The 9,992-nt window shown below is 40.3% G+C and overlaps 1 long non-coding RNA gene across 2 annotated transcripts in view; it reads left to right on the top strand.

Moving 5' to 3' along the window:
• Positions 1–290: 290 nt before the first annotated feature.
• LOC144312065 (uncharacterized) overlaps positions 291–9,992 on the top strand; it is a 145,053-nt gene continuing 135,351 nt past the window's right edge. For both annotated transcript variants that reach the window (XR_013377505.1, XR_013377504.1), the window contains exon 1: positions 291–430. This is a non-coding gene — a long non-coding RNA (uncharacterized LOC144312065). The remainder of the gene's footprint in view (positions 431–9,992) is intronic.

Here is a 9,992-nt window from a genome sequence, read left to right as displayed (position 1 = left end):
CTTCCCTACTCTTTCAGCAAAGTTAATTGTTCCCATACTTTATGCTAGAAAATATCATTGTAGCAAGGAACATTCATGATTGTTTCAGTGTTCAGCTTTCTAATTATGCTCTTTACCAGGAGAATGAGTATATTTATTCATCTCTACTCATTCTGATACTTACAAATGGAACTAAGTAAATGCTAGGCGCTTAATGATTGTTGGTTTGGGGAAAGGATGAATGGATAAGTAAGAAACTGCATCTAGTGAAGGATTGTCTTCAACATTTCTCTTTCATTTTATACTTTCAGACTTTTGGGAAATATTCTCAGCAAATGGGCTAACCTGGCAAAGTTAGAAATGATGACACAATCGGATTTGTAAACATTACCTGAAGACATGACAAAGGTTGAAATTACAAATAGTTTCATTATAAAATAGATACCAAAAGGTAAATAGATAAACTCAATTAATCAAATATATCAGTGGGATAATTCCTATACTATTTAAAAAATATCAGTGTTGTCTTTGTCAAGCAAGTAGGCATGGATTAGGATAAAATATTATTTTGTCTTGTTATAAGAAGCCTAATGTTCCTATTAAGAGGGTCATTTGGCAAGTTTCAGTGACTTTTATTCAGTTGTTGATCTCTATATTCATTAAACTATCAATATCTGACCACTGATCATATATCAGGGACTGGATTATGTGCCTTTACTTTTTGTTTTGTGCCTTTACTTTTAAAAAATTTATTGGGGTGCCTGGGTGGCTAAGTCAGTTAAGTGTCAGACTCTTAATTTTTGCTCTAGTTATGATCTCAGGGCCCTGCGATTGAACCTTGCATCCGGCTCCACACTCACCAGGGAATCTGTTTGAAGTTCTCTCCCTCCCTTTCCCGCTCCCCTTCCTCCCCAGCTCAAGCACGCACTTACTTGCTCTCGCTCTCTCTCTCTCTCTCTCTCTCACCCTCAAGTAAATAAATCTTAAAGAAAACTTTATCCAATAACTTTAGTAAATATGTTTAGTTATCTTTTGTAGGTTAGGTAACCCTTACAACTATATAATTTGCCATTAAGTGGAGTAGCTAGGCGCTAAGAAGCCAGATCTTGTTATCAGCATTTGCTTTTTCTGGTAACTGACCACTAAGGTTAATTCAGTTAAATCATTTGATCTTCCTGGAAAGATATGTGCCCCTTTACGAGTCCATGCATATTACTATTCAAACTGTAAAATTGGTGTTTTCACTTTCTATTACTGTCATAACAAATTAATGCAAATTCAGTTATTAAAACACACACACAAATTTATTATTTCATAGATCTGTAGGTCAGAATGCTAGGTCCAATGTGGCTCAGCTAGGTTCTTTGCTTAGACTATAACAAGGTCAAAATCAGTTTTCTGTGATTCGTGCATTCTTTCTGGAGTCTCTGGGAATGAATTTGCTTCCAAACTCATTCATTCAGACTGTTTTCCAAGTTCAGTTCCCTGTGGTTATGGAGCTGAAGACCCTATTTTCTTGCAAACGATCAGATGGGAGGCTCTCTCATTTTCTTACAGACACCTGTGCTCCTAGTAACATTGAACCTCCCCACCTCCACACCCATCCAATTTCACATCAGCAGCAGCTCCGTGGAATCCTTCTCATGCTTGAATCATCTCCTTGACTTCACCTTTGCTGCACTTCTCTTACCACCAGCCAGAGAATTCTTCCTCTATTCAAGGGCTCATGGGATTAGATTGGACCTACCTGGATAATCCAGAAAACCTTCCTATTTTAAGATCAGTAGCTTTAGTTACATACTTTGCCATGAAGCATAATGTATTCACAGGTTCCAGGGATTAGGGAATGTCTTGGGGAGAGACATCTTTGGGGGCCATTCTGCTTACCACACTTGGCAGGACACCTTTCTTAGAAAGAGAACTCTGAAGAAAGATACACATGTCAATGCTGGCTTAATTGTGCTGTAATAACAACCTCAAGATCTCAATGGTTTATGAAAATGTGATTATGATTTTATCAAAGTTTGGTTGCTGTTCCATCTGCCCCACATCATCTTCTTTTAGGACCCAAATTGACACTCTATCTGGAACATTGCCAATGATCCTGGCAGAGTAAAAGACATACAATGAGCCACCTAACTGCTGCTGCCCAGAAATGATACACATCACTTTTCACATGCTAGGGCTGAAGCAAGTCACATGGTTTATGTAACCCCCAACCTTCACCCCCAGCCCAGAGAAAGTCAATGCAAAGAGGAAAATGGGATATTTGGTACAAAATAATATAATCTATGGTAATATATACAACTTCTTGTCATTGCTTGATCTTCTGTTTGACTAGTTCTCAAAGGACCCATACGGATTACCACTGTAGGAGAGGATACATAGTATCATAAAGATGTTTTCATTTCCAGGACTACAACTACATGTAGACAACTGATGGTTAGTCAGTACCTAGAGGCAGTAAGACCATTAACAGAAGGAATGCATTTAGTAAGAACTCCAAAGAAGCCACCACAAAGTATGAACATGGTGAAAGGAAAGCAAAAAAAAAAAAAAGATGTAGTTGCTTATATTTTCCAAAGTTCTATATAGAAACAAAACTAGACAACTGCAAGAAATAATGGAGGAAATGCTGATCACTTTCCAAACTAAAAACATTTTAAATGTGAAGGATTAAAGTTGAATTGTGTTATATGTTACCTAGACAATCTTCCCATCTTAACTTTTGAAATCAGCACAACAGTGCTCTAATAAATAAATAAAAATAAATAAATACCAGTTTTTCTTTACAGAGAAAAAACAATTCAACAGAGAGTGTCTAACATTTATTTAGAATCTCCCTTAAACTTTATCCTATAAAATGAACACTACTGCTTTCTCTTTTTGCTTTGCAGCAAGCCCAGCTGGCATCATTCAAACATTGTAAAATAATTAAGACTGTGGATTATGGTCAATATGGGTAGGGTGTCGGGGGAAGCTGGGAGCTGGAAGCCTATGAGCAGGGTTGCAGGTTGCCATGAGGGAAAGACATTGATGGGAGATTGTGTATGTTTCTGTTATCATTCATTTATAGATCAATCCATTCTATACAATTAATGTCCCAGTAGTATGAGGAAGACTAACACAAGTTTTTTTTTTTTACCGAGGATGCAGAGTTTTTTTTTTAATATAAATTTATTATTTATTGGTGTTCAATTTGCCAACATATAGAATAACACCCAGTGCCATCAAGTGCCCCCCTCAGTGACCATCACCCAGTCACCCCCACCTCCTGCCCTCCTCCCCTTCCACCACCCTGAGTTCGTTTCCCAGAGTTAGGAGTCTCTCATGTTCTGTCTCCCTTTCTGATATTTCCCACTCATTTTTTCTCCTTTCCCCTTTATTCCTTTTCACTATTTTTTATATTCCCCAAATGAATGAGACCATATAACGTTTGTCCTTATCCAATTGACTTATTTCACTCAGCATAATACCCTCCAGTTCCATCCACGTTGAAGCAAATGGTGGGTATTTGTCTTTTCTAATGGCTGAGGAATATTCCATTGTATATATAGGCCACATCTTCTTTATCCATTTGTCTTTCAATGGACACTGAGGCTCCTTCCACAGCTTGGCTACTGTGGACATTGCTGCTATAAACATCGGGGTGCAGGTGTCCCGGCGTTTCACTGCATCTGTATCTTTGGGGTAAGTCCCCAGCAGTGCAATTGCTGGGTCGTAGGACAGATCTATTTTTTACTCTTTGAGGAACCTCCACACAGTTTTCCAGAGTGGCTGCACCAGTTCACATTCCCACCAACAGTGCAAGAGGGTTCCCCTTTCTCCGCATCCTCTCCAACATTTGTGGTTTCCTGCCTTGTTAATTTTCCCCATTCTCACTGGTGTGAGGTGGTATCTCATTGTGGTTTTGATTTGTATTTCCCTGATGGCAAGTGATGCAGAGCATTTTCTCATGTGCTTGTGGCCATGTCTATGTCTTCCTCTGTGAGATTTCTCTTCATGTCCTTTGCCCATTTCATGATTGGATTGTTTGTTTCTTTGCTGTTGAGTTTAATAAGTTCTTTATAGATCTTGGCTACTAGCCCTTTATCTGATAGGTCATTTGCAAATATCTTCTCCCATTCTGTAGGTTGTCTTTTAGTTTTGTTGACTGTATCCTTTGCTGTGCAGAAGCTTTTTATCTTGATGAAGCCCCAATAGTTCATTTTTGCTTTTGTTTCTCTTGCCTTCAATACATGTATCTTGCAAGAAGTTGCTGTGGCCAAGTTCCAAAAGGGTGTTGCCTGTGTTCTCCTCTAGGAGAACTGTCCTCTTCCTCTAGGAGGAGACTGTCCTTATTCCAGTGGATAGTCTTTCCTGCTTTGTCGAATATTAGTTGACCATAGAGTTCATGGTCCACTTCTGGATTCTCCATTCTGTTCCATTGATCTATGTGTCTTTTTTTGTGCCAGGACCACACTGTCTTGATGATCAGAGCTTTGTAGGACAACTTGAAATCCGGCATTATGATGCTCCTGGCTCTCGTTTTCTTTTTTAATATTCCCCTGGCTATTCGGGGTCTTTTCTGATTCCACACAAATCTTAAGATGATTTGTTCCAATTCTCTGAAGAAAGTCCATGGTATTTTGATCGGGATTGCATTGAATGTGTAAATTGCCCTGGGTAGCATTGGCATTTTCACAGTATTAATTTTTCCAATCCATGAGCATGGAGTATTTTTCCATCTCTTTGTGTCTTCCTCAATGTCTTTCAGAAGTGTTCTGTAGTTTTTAGGGTATAGATCCTTTACCTCTTTGATTAGGTTTATTCCTAAGTACCTCATGTCTGGGTGCAATTGCAATTGGGACTGACTCCTTAATTTCTCTTCCTTCAGTCTCATTGTTAGTGTATAGAAATGCCACCGATTTCTGTGCATTGACTATGTGTCCTGCCACACTGCCAAATTGATGTATGAGTTCTAGGAATCTTGGGGCAGGGAAGTCTTTTGGGTTTCCTATGTACGGTATCATGTCATCTGCAAAGAGGGAGAGTTTGACTTCTTCTTTGCCAATTTGAATGCCTTTTATTTCTTTTTGTTGTCTGATTTTTGAAGCTAGGACTTCCAGTACTATGTTGAATAGCAGTGGTGAGAGTGGACATCCCTGTCTTGTTCCTGATCTTAGGGGAAAGGCTCCCAGTGCTTCCCCATTGAGAATGATATTTGCTGTGGGCTTTTCGTAGATGGCTTTTAAGGTGTTGAGGAATGTTCCCTCTATCCCTGTACTCTGAAGAGTTTTGATCGGGAATGGATGCTGTATTTTGTCAAATGCTTTCTCTGCATCTATTGAGAGGATCATATGGTTCTTGTTTTTTCTCTTGTTGATATGATCTATCACTTTGATTGCTTTACAAGTGTTGAACCACCCTTGCATCCCGGGGATAAATCCCTCTTGGTCATGGTGAATAATCTTCTTAATGTACTGTTAGATCCTATTGGCTAGTATCTTGTTGAGAATTTTTGCATCTGTGTTCATCAGGGATATTGGTCTATAATTTTGGTGGGGTCTTTGCTGGTTTTGGAATTAAGGTGATGCTGGCCTCATAAAATTAGTTTGGAAGTATTCCATCCCTTTCTATCTTTTGGAACAGCTCTAGTAGAATAGGTATTGTTTCTTCTTTAAGCGTTTGATAGAATCCCCTGGGAATTCTGGCCCTGGACTTTTGTGTCCTGGGAGGTTTTGGATGACTACTTCAATTTCCTCCCTGGTTATTGTCCTGTTCAGGTTTTGTATTTCTTCCTGCCCCAGTTTTGGTAGTTTGTGGTTTTCCACCAATGCATCCATTTCTTCTAGATTGCCTAATTTATTGGCATATAGCTGCTCATAATATGTTTTTAAAATAGTTTATATTTCCTTGGTGTTGGTTGTGATCTCTCCCTTTTCATTCGTGATTTTATTAATTAGAGTCTTTCTCTTTTGTTTTTTTATATGGCTGGCTAGTGGTTTATCTATCTTATGAATTCCTCATAGAACCAACTCCTGGTTTTGTTGGTCTGTTCTACAATTCTTCTGGTCTGTATTTCATTGAGTTCTGCTCGAATCTTTATTAACTCTCTTCTGCTTGGTGCAGGTTTTATTTGCTGTGCTTTCTTCAGTTCCTTTAGGTGCCAGGTTAGCTTGTGTATTTGAGTTTTTTTCCAATATTTGAGGGATGCTTGTATTGCAATGTATTTCCCTCTTAGGACTGCATTTGCTGTATCCCAAAGATTTTGAAGGGTTGTATCTTCATTCTCATTAGTTTCCATTAATCTTTTTAATTCTTCTGTAATTTCCTCGTTGACCCTTTCATCTTTTAGCAGGATGCTCTTTAACCTCCATATGTTTGCATTTCTTCAAAATTTCTTCTTGTGATTGAGTTCAAGCTTCAAGGCATTATGGTCTGAAAATACACAGGGGACAATCCCAATCTTTTGGTTTCAGTTGAGACTTGATTTGTGACCCAGTATGTGGTCTATTCTGGAGAAAGTTCCATGTGCACTTGAGAAGAATGTGTATTCAGTTGCGTTTGCATGTAAAGTTCTGTAAATATCTGTGAAATCCATCTGGTCCAGTATCATTTAAAGCTCTTGTTTCTTTGGAGATGTTGTGCTTAGAAGATCTGCCATTTGCAGAAAGTGCCGTGTTGAAGTCTCCCAGTATTAGTGTATTATTATCTAAGTATGTCTATACTTTGATTCTTAATTGATTGATATACTTGGCAGCTCCCACATTAAGGGCATAAATATTCATGATTGTTAGGTCTTCTTGTTGGATAGATCCTTTAACTATGATATAGTGTCTGTCTTCATCTCTTACTACAGTCTTTGGGATAAGCTTTAATCTATCTGATATGAGGATGGCTACCCCTGCTTTCTTTTGAGGACCATTTGAATGGTAAATGATTCTCCAGACTTTCATTTTCAGGCTATAGGTGTCCTTAGGTCTAAAAGGAGTCTCTTGTAGACAGCAAATAGATGGGTCTTGCTTTTTTATCCAGTCAGATACCCTGTGTCTTTTGATGGGATCATTAAGGCTATTCACATCCAGTGTTACTATTGAAAGATATGAATTTAGTGTCATTGTAATACCTATTCAGTCCCGTTTTTGTGGGTTATTTCTTTGGGCTTCCCCTTTCTTTTACAGAGTCCCCCTTACTATTTCTTGCAGAGCTGGTTTCGTGTTCACATATTCTTTCAGTTTCTGCCTATCTTGGAAGCTCTTTATCTCTCCTTCTATTCTGAATGACAGCCTTGCTGGATAAAGCATTCTTGGATGCATTTTCTTCTCATTTAGGACCCTGAATATATCCTGCCAGCCCTTTCTGGCCTGCCAGGTTTCTGTGGAGAGGTCATCTATTAATCTAATATTTCTCCCCCTATAAGTTAGAGATCTCTTGTCTCTTACTGTTTTAAGGGTTTTCTCTTTATCTTTGGGATTTGCAAGTTTCACAATTAAATGTCGAGGTGCTGAAAGGTTTTTATTGATTTTAGGGGGGGACCTCTCTATCTCCTGGATAAGAATGCCTGTATCCCTCCCCAAATTAGGGAAATTCTCACCTATGATTTGTTCAAATATGCTTTCTGGTCCTCTGTCCATGTCAGCACTCTCTGGAACCCCAATTATATGTAGATTTTTCCTTCTGAGGCTGTCATTTATTTCCCATAGCCTTTCCTCATGGTCTTTTCATTGTTTTTCTCTTTTTTTCCTCAGCTTCCTTCCTTGCCATCAACTTGTCTTCTATGTCATTCACTCTTTCTTATACTTCATTAACTCTCGTCGGCAGTACCTCCAGTTTGGATTGCATCTCATTGAATTGATTTTTAATTTCAGCCTGATTATATCCAAATTCTGCAGTCATGAAGTCTCTTGAACCCTTTATGCTTTTTTTCCAGAGCCACCAGTAGCTTTATATTGTGCTTCTGAATTGGCTTTCTGACATTGAATTGTACTCCAAATTTTGTAACTCCTTGGCAGAGAGTACTGTTTCTGATTCTTTCTTTTGTTTGAGTTCTTCTTTCTAGTCACTTTGCTCAGTGCAGAGTGGCTAAAAATGAGTTGTACTGGAAAAAGGAAGAAAGGAAAAAAAAAAAGGAGGTGTATCCTCTGGTTCTATATACTGTAAATCCCTCAATCTCCCCTGGAGGTTTTCAGCGCTGCTCTGTCAAGAACTTGCGGTTCTCCTGTTCTTCCAGCTGGTCTTCTGGGTGAGGGACCTGCTGTGGTGATTCTCATGTGTGTGCACCTGGGGGAGCTTCCCCGCCCCTTTTTGGGTGCATGGCTCAGTGGGAGCTGTTTATCCTCTGAGGTCCCTGTTCCCTGGTGGTCCCGCTAAGACCCAGGCACAGGGTGACACTAGGAGGAACAACCACACTGGCAGTGGCCAGCTCTCCAGCTCTGGAATCAGCTCCTCCAGCAACTACTGCAGTTCCCAGTCTGCACTGGCCTGGATGCTGGGGTGGGGGTAGGGGGGTGTGCTGATCTGCACCGCTTGGGGGCGCCTGGCGGCAGGAGCCTCCTCGCTGTCTGTGCTCTCCCCACTTCCACCTGTCCCAGGAGGAATGCAGGATCTTGAGCTGTGTCCCCCAGCACCCTGGTTTCTGGGGCCTGTTCTGCTGAAATTGCACTCCCTGGGCCCCAGCTCCAGAAGCCCCCTCTGCCCGGAGCCCCTGCCTGAGCTTCCAAGGCCCTGCCGGGTGCTCTCCAGCCCTTTACTGTGCTTGGCCTGCAGTGTGTGGTTCACTCTCAGAGCACACATCCTCTGTTAGTGACCCTGGGAGAGTGGAAGCTCCATTGCCCCTCCTGCGGTTCTGCCTGGTTTCCCTGCTAAGCATGTTTCCATCTGGGAAGAATCTGGTGCGGATTTTTAAAGTTCCTCCTTCTCTGGGACTGGGCTTTTCTTGTGCTGGAGGCTTTCACTGTCTGGCTTTAGCCTGTCTCCTCACAGGGCCCCTCCCCCACTTGATTCTTTTTTATGTATTTTGTTTCCCCCCTTCTACCTTGTTAGAAGTGCAAACTCTTCTCTCTGCAGCATTCCAGCTATTCTCTCTTTAAATCTCAGGTCAAATTCGTAGGTTTTCCAGATGATTTGAAAGTTACCCAGCTAATTTGGTCAGGACAGGTGAGTTGGGGACCCTACTCCTCAGCCATCTTGCCCCGCCTACCCCCCCAAAAGAAACATTTTCTCACTGCTGCTTTGGACTCCTTGAGAGTTTGTGTCAATGTCAGCAATTCAGCTGACTTTTACATTATGCGGATCATCCTTAAATATTTATTAACTATGACTTTCTTGTGCACACTTCTAGTTTAATGGTGCCCCCTCTTTGAAATTGATTTCTCTAGTTACACTGAGTGATGAAGCCCCACCTCTTCTCTGCACCTTTAGGCCCCCTTTTCAGGCACCTGTTACAACATGTCTGCATGACTTGTGGAGTTATATATACTATCCTCCTGCCCTGTAGTGAAATCTCAATGTTGCAATCCACATCTGGTGCTGGCGAAGTATCTTGTGCTTAGAAATAACAATAGCACCAACAGGGCAGCAGCAGGGATGTCAAATTGAACTGCATTTATATGGAATAAAATTCTATAGGTATGCAGGATTTTAGAGGTATAGGCTATGCCTAAAAGTACTATGAAATCAAAAGAAATATTAAGTATAGATCATAGTCAGATTCTTGGAATTAAGCTATATAGAATAGTGCTAAATGTCAATGAGAATGGGGTGCAAAATTACTATCTGCTTCTTTTGAATTAATGATATAGAGTAAATTTAGATGTTGGAATGCCAAGTTAGAGAAGAAATTACCTTTTTTTTAAAGATTTATGCCAAGACTTAGAATTTTATCAACCCCAAGATTAACCCAAAGAATACACACATGCAAAGACATGACATTTCCTAGACAAGTTTTCTTAGCCTGGGGTTCCCACAATGTACATCCTGTGGTGGAAGGTTTATGTGCCATTACTTTTTTGGAAAGTCTAACCCAGAAAGCA

The sequence above is a fragment of the Canis aureus genome, chromosome 4 (assembly GCF_053574225.1).
Source record: "Canis aureus isolate CA01 chromosome 4, VMU_Caureus_v.1.0, whole genome shotgun sequence".
In the NCBI taxonomy this organism is placed as follows: Eukaryota; Metazoa; Chordata; class Mammalia; order Carnivora; family Canidae; genus Canis; species Canis aureus.
Note: the sequence above shows the minus strand (reverse complement) of the source record. Positions and strands in the feature narration are given on the sequence as shown.